This window comes from Rattus rattus, chromosome 13, assembly GCF_011064425.1.
Source record: "Rattus rattus isolate New Zealand chromosome 13, Rrattus_CSIRO_v1, whole genome shotgun sequence".
Lineage (NCBI taxonomy): Eukaryota > Metazoa > Chordata > Mammalia > Rodentia > Muridae > Rattus > Rattus rattus.
The window spans coordinates 32,834,344-32,847,370 of NC_046166.1; the positions used below are offsets into that span (position 1 = coordinate 32,834,344).

At 37.9% G+C, this 13,027-nt stretch overlaps 1 long non-coding RNA gene across 1 annotated transcript in view; it reads right to left on the reverse strand.

The window, feature by feature from the left end:
- The window catches only part of LOC116914400, a 42,762-nt gene extending 40,958 nt beyond the window's left edge, over window positions 1–1,804 (reverse strand). The window contains exon 1 of the long non-coding RNA XR_004389746.1: window positions 1,746–1,804. This is a non-coding gene — a long non-coding RNA (uncharacterized LOC116914400). The remainder of the gene's footprint in view (window positions 1–1,745) is intronic.
- Window positions 1,805–13,027: the final 11,223 nt, after the last annotated feature.

A 13,027-nucleotide genomic window follows, 5' to 3' on the forward strand; every position in this document is an offset into this window, starting at 1 on the left:
GATAAAAATCATGGAGAAAACAGGGATACAGGAGACATATCTCAAAATAATAAAGTAAATATACAGAAAACACACAGTCAATATCATCCTAAAAAGGGAGAAATTGAAAACGTTTCCATTGAAATCAGGAGTAAGAGAAGGATTTTCACTCTTGTGATGGAAATCAGAAAAGGAGTCAGAGTATCTTTATTTGTAGATGTTATAACTTTACACATAACGAGCACTAAAGACATACATTTAGCAAAGTAGCACGATACACAATGAGTGCATAGAAAATCTGTAGCCTTTCTATACACACATGACAAACACACTGAGAAAGAAATTCAGGAAATGATATCATTCCTAGTGGCCTAAAAATGTCTAGAATAAATTTAACCAAGGAAGTTAAAAACTTGTACAATAAAAATGTTAAGACACTGGAGAAAGTATTTCAAGAAGATACCAGAAGAAGAAAAAGTCTCTCATGCTCACGAATTAGTATGATTAATATTGTAAAGATGGCCATGCTACCAAACCACTCTACAGATTCAAGCAATCTCCATTAAAATTCTAATACAGTGGGCTGGAGAGATGGCTCAGCGGTTAAGAGCACTGACTATTCTTCCAGAGGTCCTGACTTCCAGTCCCAGCTTGGTTCACACCATCAGTAATGGGATCTGATGCCCTCTTCTGGTGTGTCTGAAGACAGCTACAGTGTACTCATATACATTAAATAAATAATTTTAAAAAATTCTAATACAGTTCCTCTCAGAAATTGAATAGACAACCTTAAATTTTATATGAAACTACCAGAGGCATAGGATATATAAAAAGCAATTTTAACAACGGTAAATAAATAAATGAATAAGTAAAGATTAAAAATGAATAAGAAAAGAAAGAAAGATAAACCCCCAAACTGCTGGAGGTATGACCATATGCTACAGAGCTATAGTAATAAACTTATGATGGGACTGGTATCAAAATGAACTCATAAGCCAATGGAATCGAATTAAGAACCCACAGATAAACCCACTTTCCAAAAGCACCTTTTTGAGAAAAAGCCAACAAGATACAATTGAGAAAAGGCAGCATCTCCCAGCTATATAGTTACATGTAGAAGAATGAAACCTAATCTTATCTCTTACCATGCATAAAATTCTACTTCAAATCGAAGATCCCACCAAAATACCTGATAATCTGATTCTAAAAGAGGAGAAAGTAGAGTATGTGCCTGAACTCATTGGCACAAGAAAGGGTTTTTGAACTAGACCCCAGTAGTTGCAGGCATTAAGAAATTAATAAATGCGACCTCATGAAGCTGGTGTGTGTGTGTGTGTGTGTGTGTGTGTGTGTGTGTGTGTGTGTGTGTGTGTGTATGTAGAGCAAATGACATGATCACTTAAATGAAGAGGAAGCCCATAGAATTAAAAAAAAGTGTTTATTAGTTATACATCTGACACAGAGATTGGCATCCTCAATACATAAAGAACTCAAAAAATAGGGGTTGGGGATTTAGCTCAGTGGTAGAGCGCTTGCCTAGGAAGCGCAAGGCCCTGGGTTCGGTCCCCAGCTCCGAAAAAAAGAACCAAAAAAAAAATAAATAAATAAATAAAAAAATATAAAGGCAAATATCAGGAAAAAACAATTCAATTAAAAATAGGGCCTAGAACTAGACAGAGAGTTCTTGAAAGATTAAATACATTAAATACTCAACATCTTTAGGCATCAGGAACACAAATTAAAAATACTTAGATATTTCATCTTACCTGACTCAGAATGACTACAATCCATCTGAATAACTGTGACTGCTGGCATGGATATATATAAAGGTGAAAATTTAATCACTGCTGTTGGAAGTACAAACCAAACTGGTGCAACTTCTATGGAAATCAAGGTGGAAGTTCCTTTAAAAAGCAAAAATAGATTTACCATATAATCCAGCTGAACCACTCTTTGGCATACATTCAAGGCACTCTACATTCTACCACAGAGATAGTCACCCTTCCATGTTCATTTCTTCTCTATTCACAGTTGCCAAAGAATGGAAACAGACCAGATGTCTATCAACTGATAATGGATATAAAATAAGTCATTTATGCAGTAGAATATTACTCAGCTATTAAGAAAATTGAAATTGAAGAATTCAGAAATAAATGGATAGAGGTGGAAACAATCATCTACCCTGAATGAGACAACCTAGGGCCAGAAAAACAAATATCACATATTTCTCCATTTATGCATATTAACTTTGAATCTTTAGCTATGTATGCTTCATTTGAAATACCCATGAAGATCAGAAAATGATTAAGGGTATGTGGGGGATGGGATTTTGGAGGAAGAAAGACATAATGTACTGGTATATAAGAGAAATCCCTCTTTAACCATATAATCCAGCTATATTACTCTTTGGCATATATGAAATGGGTAGAGATAAACTGGGGTGAGAGAGGGCAAAGAAGAAAAAGGAGACCAGGCACTGTAAATACCATAAAGACTTCTCAAAAAAGTCATTTGGATATATATTAATGTAGAAGGTTTTCTAAAGTATATCTGTATACATGCATTATAAGAGTAAAAATGGAGTTACCCCATAACAGGACAATAGTGCTTCTTGCCACCAGACACTAACAAATCACACAGTCCTGAGAATGGGTTGCTTCTTTAGAAGTTTTTGGTTAATGAAGACCCAAAGACCCCTATACATTACTGGCTATTGTCATTGCTGTCAGTTATCCTTCAGAACTTGATGACTAAACCCCATTGTAAAAGGTATCCCTTACTTGTATCATAGAATGATAACTCAAGCTGATACTGACTTGGGAACTTTATCTTTACTGGCTAACTTCAGTACTATGCAAGCTACTGGAGGAGAAACACAGTCATCAAACATACCCAGCTATTAATCCTGTGATTTACAATAAGACAGGTCTGGCAAGTAGTGTCCATAGAAACAATAGTGACAGGAATGTAACTACTTTTAAAGTAACCAATCGTTTGCTAGTAGGATTTAAGACCTGCTCCACAAGTTGAAACTCATACATGCCTCTAATATTTGGGCAAAAACATATGGCTAGACAGCTCCTAAACCCTAGGAGGGAAACTGCTATGATTATACTGCTAAATGGATATTGTACTCAACTAATATCCAATGTTAATCTAGTATACCCATAAATTGAGGCATTTCAAAAACCTCAGAGAACCCTGTATTTTCAATAGATAATAAACAAAAACCCACAACTGAAAAAGTATGGGAGTAAGAAATGGACTGATGAATATTCAGCCCTAAATAGAGCCATCTTGTCCCATATATGCTATACCCTCTCCTCCCAAGACTGGAGAGTACAGCAGAAGTGAGGTTAGAAAGAGTGTACGAGCCAGAGGCAGTGGATGACCACAGGAAAAATATGTCTTCTGGACACAGCAGAACAGATGCACATATGAACCCATAGCTATTGTGGCAACATGTATAAGACCTGTTCAACACAAACCAAATCCAGTCCCAGCATGGAGAAGCAAGATGGGTTGAGGTTCCACCTCTAGCAAGCAGATATCGGCAATTCTCAGCAACTGAGAGAGAGTGTGTTAATTTTCTCTAAAGTGTAGCCCACGATAGATTCATTGTTCTCCAGTACAGGCCACACAGCCAAGAATAATTAGGTAACACAAATTGGCCTTGATATAAAATAAGGGGAAGGGGTAGTAAAATTAGGTGGGATAAAAAAGGTGATATCTGGGGAAGTAAGATGGAATACAATTAAATACTAAAACATATACAAAATTCTCACAAAACGAACACATTTTAAAGACATCAAATTAAACATATGTCATTTTCTCCTGGTAACCCTTTTTTAGACAAGACCTTATGTAGTCCAGGCTAGGTTCAACTGTCCAAGTCACAGAGGGCAACTTCTAGCTTCTGCGTCCCTTGCCTTTGCCCTTCAGTTCTGATATAACAGAAATGCACAGTTTAGTGGATGCTAAGGACTGATGACAGGGCTTCATGCAAGCTAAGAAGCATGTTGCCTACTGAGACACATCCTCTGCCTCCTGTTATCGATTATATTTTCAACTAACTCAAAGGCCTAGCCTTATAACATGCAATGGCAGAGGGCACATGTTCAACCATCTTACCATGCTGGACAGTGTTATCAGGGGTTCCTCTGTTCGTTATTGCCCCAGGTAATTAAACATTCTCTTATAAATACCATCCAATCTCCACACTTAGGCAAGAGGAATTGCTTCTTATTCTAATATCTTCCTCAGAAGCTATATAGTTTTATCTCTCGAGACAAAGAATTGCTGAAGTATTTTCATTAAGTTTGCACTGTGCATTTTGAGTTTTATTGAAGTTGGTGATCTTACATGTGAAACTTTGAGGTCTCTCTTTGATTCTTTTAGTTTCATTTACAAAAGAATTTTAAAGGGGTCTTAGAGAGAATCTTTAGAACAGTTTTCCTGAGAGAGAGGTAAGGCAGGCAAGCTAAAAATTGCAGTCTTCCAAGAGGGAGATGGAGAAGAGGAAAACAAAAATCTAAACCTTTGAATTAAGTCTGAGGAGGCAGAATATAAGCACATGAAGCAACCATGTGGTAAAAGGAGAGAGAGAGCTTCAGAGAAAGAATGAGAAGTGGGGATTGCCACAGTAGCATTCTTGGATACTGGACTGTTGGCCAGTACCTAAGAAAAAGAGACTAAAAAACAAGAAAGGAGAGGAGAGGAGAGGAGAGGTGGGGCGGGGAGGGGAGGGGAGAGGTGGGGAGGGGAGAGGAGAGGAGAAGAGAGAAGAGGAGAAGAGAGGGAAGGGATAAAAGTTTTAAGCTGTGTGGAGGAACTTGTGGGAAAGAGTACATTATCCCACTATGGAAAAATGTATTGCTTCTTTGTTCTTGAAATGTCTTCAGGCTAATCAGATTTTCTGTGGCCAGATGGGTGATTAACAAGTGCCACTAGGTTTGTTCTTAAGAAAGAAGATAATAAGATATATTGTTCTAATCTCTGGAGCCTATCAGAATGCCATGTTTCCACCCAGGAGCAGAACTATTACATTATTTTGATTAGAAGGCCTCAGGAGGCCTTTCTTTGTGTTATGGGCAAAGGAGACAATGCTGCCATGAAAGTACGGTTCATCCTCAAAAACCTTCTAAGCTACTAATCGCTAAATAGCTACCTAAGATCCCCACTCAAGGACTGAGAACCAAAATTCATTTGGGACATGTGTTAAATGGGGAGGGGAGCTAACCAATTCATACCATAAAAATCCAGAGCTCCAATTCCTAACTACTTACAGGAGAGATTTGTATCTGGAGTTTCTGTCTTGCCCACCCCCGACCCCCAGCTTCCAGTCAGAAGTGCTTGCTTTGAAGAGTAAATAGATAAAGAGAAAGCAAACCAGAACCAAAACTGGCTTCTGGTATTTATATCCTGTGACTAAACTTAACCAAGGACAAGAATAAAAGCTGTTTTCATCTGGGGTCTCTGATCCCAAAACTATCTCATTAGTTTTACCTCCTCCTCTAATCATTCAGGAATAAATACAATTGAATGAAGCCCATGCAGTATAGCTGACTAGAGAAAACTCAGAAGTGAAAGACTAGAAGGAGCCATGAGTGAACAAGACTGAGGGGATATGAGGATGAACTATCTTTGACAGACTCATCAGAGATTGTTTAGTGAGGGTACTGTCCTATTACTGCACTATTTTAAAGTACAATATTTAAGTAGTTTGTGGCCTTCCTTCATCAAACCAGACTCTGGATCTAGTTATATTTTCAAAGTTAAGGACATGGAACTTATGATGTTAAGTTGAACCATATGAAAGCAAAACATATGACCAAGAAGAGCCTATTAAAAAACGCAGTTTCCTGTGATTCAACCTAACAGATTATGAGGAGATTATGTTAGAAGAAACACACCAGCATTTATTTAGTATGGATGAAGAGAAGGCTGAAAACTGACAGGCCTTTTCACTGAGGGCAGATGGAAAATTGGTCTTACCCTTTATAAGAAAGCATACATATTAGCAATAATAATGATAATGATAATAATAATAATAATAATAATAATAATAATAAATTCTGAGGTTGAAAAACATCATCTGCTACAGTTAGCCAATGTATAAGGACTTTGAAACATAGTTATATATTTTCATAGTTTTCAAAGCAGAATAAGAAAGAAAGCAATATGAAATTCTAGTTAAAAAAAAACTTAATGGCAAATGTTGAATATAATTTACACAACAGCATAAGAAAGCAGGGAAGAATATTCACTTCCACCCAGTCTGTACACTACTTTGCAATGGTCTTTTTCTTTGTGCTTGCTGTCAGTATTTTTGTAATTCAGCCCACATTTTTATTTTTCAACCTAGACTTTATAGTAAACCAATTCAAAAGTCGCTTAGAGTCCTAGCTTCTCTAACATTTTGTCCTATTAGCAATCCACTGGCTCCAAGCACACTCCAGCTAAGTGCCCATTAAAAGTGCTTGCTGTAGAAACAATAAGAAAGAACAAACTGACAACCTTTTCCACCACTTATTTAGGTTAGTTCAAATAATTTCTACACTTCTCAGATTCCTAATAGTTCTAACTTTTAGACAATTTTATTGAAAAAGCTTAAACTCTGAAAGATTTCTTGATTTCTTACCATCTAATATAAATTTTGTCTTATTTCTTCCAGTCTAAAGGAAAGAACAGGGGAGAATATTTACTTTATTTCAACACCAAGCTCTTTACTTTTCTACAGAATCTTATCCCTACCAACCATCATCATATTGTAACTTATCTTTGCCTTTCAAAGGAATTTTTTCCTAACGGCTTGACTCTAAACTACAGCCCAATCCTGGTGGTATTCCAGAGTCTGATGGTATACCTCAGTTCTAATTCACTTTAAGAGTTCTATGCTCTAGTGATATTTTTCTTACATTTTCAGCTCTACATTCTTTACTTTGGCAGATTCAAGTCTAAACATCGGGGGGGGGGGTTGTCCTGCTTTTGTATCTGCTGCTGTGGTCCTGATACTAATATTGATTAAGAAGCATGAAGAAATTAGAGATACGCCTTTACATGGAGAAATATCCCATTAACATTTCTATTTCATCATGTATCAGTTTTGGTAATCTATGTCATTCAAGGAACTTATCTATTAGTCAAAATTATCAACTACACTGGCATCACATTGTTTGTATTTCCTCAGGGTTGGTTAGTTCTAGAGTGACAAACTATTTTCAAGATTTAATTTTATTCATGTGTGTGTGTGTGTGTGTGTGTGTGTGTTTATGCTACATGTCTGTTCAAGGAGGCAGAGCGAGGCACTGGATCCCCTAGAGCTGGAGTTATAGATGATTGTGAGGCACCTGACATGGGTGCTTGGACCTGGGTTTGGTCCTTAGGCAGGGACAGCAAGTAATCATAACCTCTGAGCCATCTCTCCAGCTCCATGACAACAGACTGCCTTTTTAAATTCCTAACATATTCAATCTATGTTTTCACTGAACCTCATTATGAGATTTTTTTTTCTACTACGGAATTTGAACCTTTCACATTGAGGTAAGTCTTGAAAATTATCAGATTCCATTAACTACTTTGTCTAGCTTTCCAAAGTCATAATATCAATACACAGCTTGGAATTAAGCAATAGACTTGAGAGTCTTACACTAATTTTTGTAGCTCTTTTGCATGACTGCTCAGCAGCGATACTTTGCCACAAAACCGCATCCTCTGTGAAATCTAAATCAATCACAGCAGTGGGATCTATGAACCAACTCCCTCTGTTTGAATATCCATTCATGTGAAATGACCCAGAAAGGGCACCTGCTGAAAAGCTAAGAGGACTATAGGACTCGCCTCACTTATACCCCTTCTCTCAAGCTTACTGATCCTATTACCCAATGTGAAAAAACAGTTTAGCATAATTTGCCTATAAGCAATCAAGGTAAAAACAAACTACTTAGTCAAGAAGGAAACATAATGTGTCTTTTTCTAAACAAATTAAACTTTTAATTTTGTATTTACTATGCTCAATCATGGTCTTGCCATGACATATGTATTCCCTGTTGGCAGTATACTCCAACTCTGGATTTCCTAGAGTAAAAATACTTTAACATGTGATATCCCTCTCCCTCTCCTTATCCCTCTTCCTCTTCCTCTCCCTTTCCTTCTCCCTTCCCCTTTTCCTCTCCCTCTATCTCTCTCTTATTCACACACACACACACACACACACACATACACACACACACACACACACACACACACACACGCTGTGTTGGAATTAATAAATGTGCTTTCATAACAGCCATGCATTCAATTAACTCAGAAAAAAAAATGTCTAGATGGCAGCCTGTCAAACAGTCTTTCTTGCTTGCTTAACAGCTGTAGGATTGAATGCTAAAGCACCACCTTTTAAATAAAAATTCTCCACAAAGAGAACACATTCCGCTAGTTTTTTGTGAAAAGCTTGACCAAATTGCTTTTATTTTATTTTATTTTATTTTTTCATACAGAATAGCTTGAGTCCACTGGGCAATGAAGAAATTGTTAGGTTGACTTAGCTTCTCATTTTCCAGGAAACCATGCACATTCAAGAAAGATGTCTTTCTACATTTAGGAGAAACATTTTAACAAATGAAATGGATAAAGTAAAAGAGAAAACTCCAAAAGGCAAAGGAAGAAATCACAGGAATTGTTAGACAGCAGAAAACTAAATCCTTTAGAAAATGACTATTCCTTTAAACCATTAAATCATGCTGTAAGGAATCAATGGAGTTGTAAAGAGATCATGTAATTTGTAATTTCTTCCTACCTCATTGTTTCAGAAAACCTATAGTCTCTTCTTCTTTGTGATATTGTAGGTACAGTTAAATAGATGGTTTCTATAATTTCTCTATTGGTAATATAATACATAGATTCGCTCAACAGAACACAAATATTCAAATTATACAATAGAAGACATAGGAATTTCTCTTAAACACGTTCTATATTTAATAAACATGAAATGATTCTAACCTTAAGACAGGTTCTTAAATTATTTCCTTTTTCTGTTTAAGTACAGTAGCATAACTGTAGCATAGTGGCCTTCATAAGAGTTGAGGCCAAAGCAAGCCACCTGCCATGTTTCTCAAACTTCTGTGGGAAAAAGTCAAGAAATTTTAGTAGGAAACAAAGTAGCTGTGGAGAATAATAAGGTAATAACTGGGTTTTAGTTCTGAATGCTTTCCTGTCGAAATGTTAATGCCTTTGTTATTATACTACATAAAGTGTGATTGGAAGTTCAAATATTTTTCAGAAAAAAACTTGTAATTAATGAAGAGACAAGGGGGGATGATAGGAATAGAAGAGAAGATGAAGAAAGAGGAAGAGGAGGAAGAGAGAAAAGAGAGGAAGCTCAAGGGGAGGAGGAGAAGGAGATTAAAGGGTTAAGGAGGAAAGTAAAGCTCTCATGGGCTGCTTTAACACAGTTCTCCATTTAATAGAGAGGAGAGACATTCTGTGCTGTACTGAGCCAGTGTGTGGATTCAGAGCTGGTTTCCAGGTGCTGCCTAACTCTCTATTATCTTGGCTTCTAGGTTTGAGTAACAAATCTGTGTCCAGTAAAAACAAAGAGCTTGCTCTGTGTTACCCTCTTCTTTCTAATCATGCTTGCTAGGCTTGAAAACATAATACTTTTGTAGGCAAACACTTCAAAAGTCTGTGTGAGACAATGTTAGAATTATGAAAGATGGGAAACCAGAGTCTGTTCTTAGGGGTTATTAGCCAACAGCAAAGGTGAAGTAAGCAATAGTCTATGTATTAGAACATGTAATAAGTACATTTTATTTTAATTAAGCATGACAGGTAGTCCAGTTTTACCTAAATCTTACAAATCACACACACACACACACACACACACACACACACACACACACACACACAGTCTCTCTCTCCTTCCCCCGTCTCTCCATATATATATATGTATATATATATATATATATATTAAGAAAACAAATAACCCATAGCAATTCTATGAATAAGTTGAAAAAAAGGATGGAAATAAATGTAATTTGAGAAGGTAAACAATTACTTATAAGACAGCAAAAAGCAATATTAGAAGATATGGACCTCAGGCAAGCATTTGAAACAGCAAGATATTATTCACACTAATGGAATAAATTAAGTTATACAAAAAATTATAAAAGACAAATAGAAAGAAGTAAGTTTTATTGCTATTTTATTAATCACAAAATATAAAAAAGATAGGCATGTTGGATAGGGATTGGCATGTGCCTAGCATGCGTGATGCCACACTGTTCTGTAACTTTAATATCTGTTGTATTAAAGTGGGTTTTATTGTCCAATTCCTAAACTGAGAGTCACTGAACAAACTAATAACTAGGACTCATGAAGAAAATACTCATTGCTTTCGTTGTGAGGAAGACATCTAGGCATGAAGTTCTACTGGCATGAAGAACAAGTTGGATCAGATAATGAATTACAAGCAAGGGACAGGTAGAAGACAGGAAAATCTGGAGTCACATGACTGTAGAGCAGTGGATTCAGCCTGCAGACATAATGCTCCTTAGTGTTCCTGTCCAGAAAGAGAAGCCTGAAGGTAAGTGCCCTGATGTGGACATGTCCTCTGTTCTAAAGCTAAAATCATTGTCCCTGAGCACCGCTTAGACCATCTGTTCTTTTTTTATGCCCTACAAACTAAGACATGTTTTCCCATGAGTATAATAATACAAATTTCCCAGTTATCTTAAAAACAGACAGGTTCCAAGTACTGTGTTGGCAAAGTCCAAGTGAGAATGACGTAAGCATTCACAAACTTAAGGAAACTCCCTTATTTGTTGCCAAATTCTTAAAAAACAAGTCTTTGTGGTAGCATATGTACTGCTCCTGACATGAGTCTATGATTTTAGCGTGAAATACTTAACCAGGTTGGTCAATAAAATTGTAAGCTCTATGTATTAGAATCTCTTTTAATATTTATCATTTTTATTTATGTATCTCTCATGCGTGTGTGTGTGTGTGTATGTGCGTGTGTGTCTGTGTGTGTGTCTGTGTGTGTGTGTGTGTCTGTGTCTGTGTCTGTGTGTGTGTGTGTGTGTGTGTGCATGCGCGTGCATGCAAGCACGTGTGCTGACATCACAGGGGGACAGAAGAGTGAATAAGACAGATGTGAATGCCTGATGTGAGTTCTCAGAATTGCACTCAGGTCCTCTGTAAGAGCAACAAGTTCTCTTAAACTCTAGTCCATCTCTCCAACTCTATATCAGAACTTTAACTAAGTTTGTCCTCTGACCCATTTTTTATATTTAAAACAATAATATATTGTCAGATATTAGAACCACCCATCTTGCAAAGCAAATTACTCAACAATTGTTGAGGAGTTATCACAATAGAATTTCATAACCTGGAAGAACTAGAAATGAGACTTTTTAAAATTTTATTATTGGTTATTTTAATTATTGATATTTCAAATGTTACCCCCCCTTACTGGTTTCCCCTCTGAAAACCCGCTATCCCATCCCTCCTCCCCCTGCTTCTATGAGGGTGTTCCCCTACCCACCCATCCACCCACTACCACCTCACTGGCCTAGCATTCCCCTAAGTACCTACCTTATGTGCAGAGTAAGAAATAAAACACAGAAGCTGCGATGGAACCTGCTGAACCAGCAGACTGAGAGAGGTGAGGGCAACTGGCTCTGACAAATCTATCTATGAAAATCAAATGTGCTAACTCACGGTCCCATCTGCTTCTATTATCTGTAAAGAATTGATATAGCTATAAACTATCATGGTTTATTTCATTTCTCCACTCTTCTCATCCCCTTAGCTAACACATGACCAGGCTACTTCATCGCAATCAAGAGAAAAATCGCATTCAAAGTTTGGAGAGACTGGTTAACTATGGTTAGTATATGACTAAGCAGAAAGACCTTCTCTGCATCAGTCCTGTACCTGTGGCATGTCAATAATTATTTCTGACCTGTTCTAAACACTTAAGACTACTAAAAAAGGCTTTCTGTTCCTCCTTGTTTCAGAGATAGCCGCATCTTCTTGTCTAGTGCCAGTCTTGTCCCATAGACAAGATGATGAAGGTAGACGTGAATGGATTTGGCCATAGTGGGCACCTAGTTACCAGGGGATGCTTTCTGCTCTGCGTTGGCCAAGTGGAGATAGTTGCCATCAAAATCCCCTTCATTGACCCCAACTACATGGTCTACATGTTCCAGTATGACTGTACCCAGGGCAAATTCAACAGCATAGTCAAGGCTGAGAATGGGAAGCTTGGCATCAACGGGAAGCCCATCACCAACTTCCAGGGGTGAAATCCTACTAATATCAAATGGAGTGATGGTGGTGCTGAGTATGTCATGGAGTTTACCGGTGTCTTCACCACCATGGAGAAGGTCAGGACCCACCTGAAGGATGGGGCCAAACGAGTCATTATCTCTGCCCTTTCTGCCCCCATGTTTATGATGGTGTGAACCGTAAGAAATATGACAATTCACTCAAGATTGTCAGCAATGCATCCTTTACCACCAACTGCTTAGAACCTCTGGCCAAGGTCATCCATGACAACTTTGGCATCATGGAAGGGTTCATGATAATGATCTATGCCATCACTGCCACTCAGAAGACTGTGGATAGCTCTTTGGAAATCTGTGGCATGGTGGCTGTGGGGCTGCCCAGAACATCATCCCTTCATCTCCTGGTGCTCCCAAGGCTGTGGGCAAGGTTATCCCAGAGCTGAACCAGAAGTTCACTGGCATGGCCTTCCATGTTTCTACCCTCAGTGTATTGGTCTGACATGCTGCCCGGAGAAACCTGCCAAGTATGATGACATCAAGAAGGTGATGAAGCATCCAACGGATCACTACATCCTGGGCTACACTGAGGGCCAGGTTGTCTCCTGCAACTTCAACAGCAACTGCCACTCTTCACCTTTGATGCTAAGGCTCTCAATGACAACTTTGTAAAGCTCATTTCCTGGTATGACATTGAATATGGCTACAGCAACAGAGTGGTGGACTTCATGGCCTACATGGCCTCCAAGGAGTGAAAAGCGCTGGAC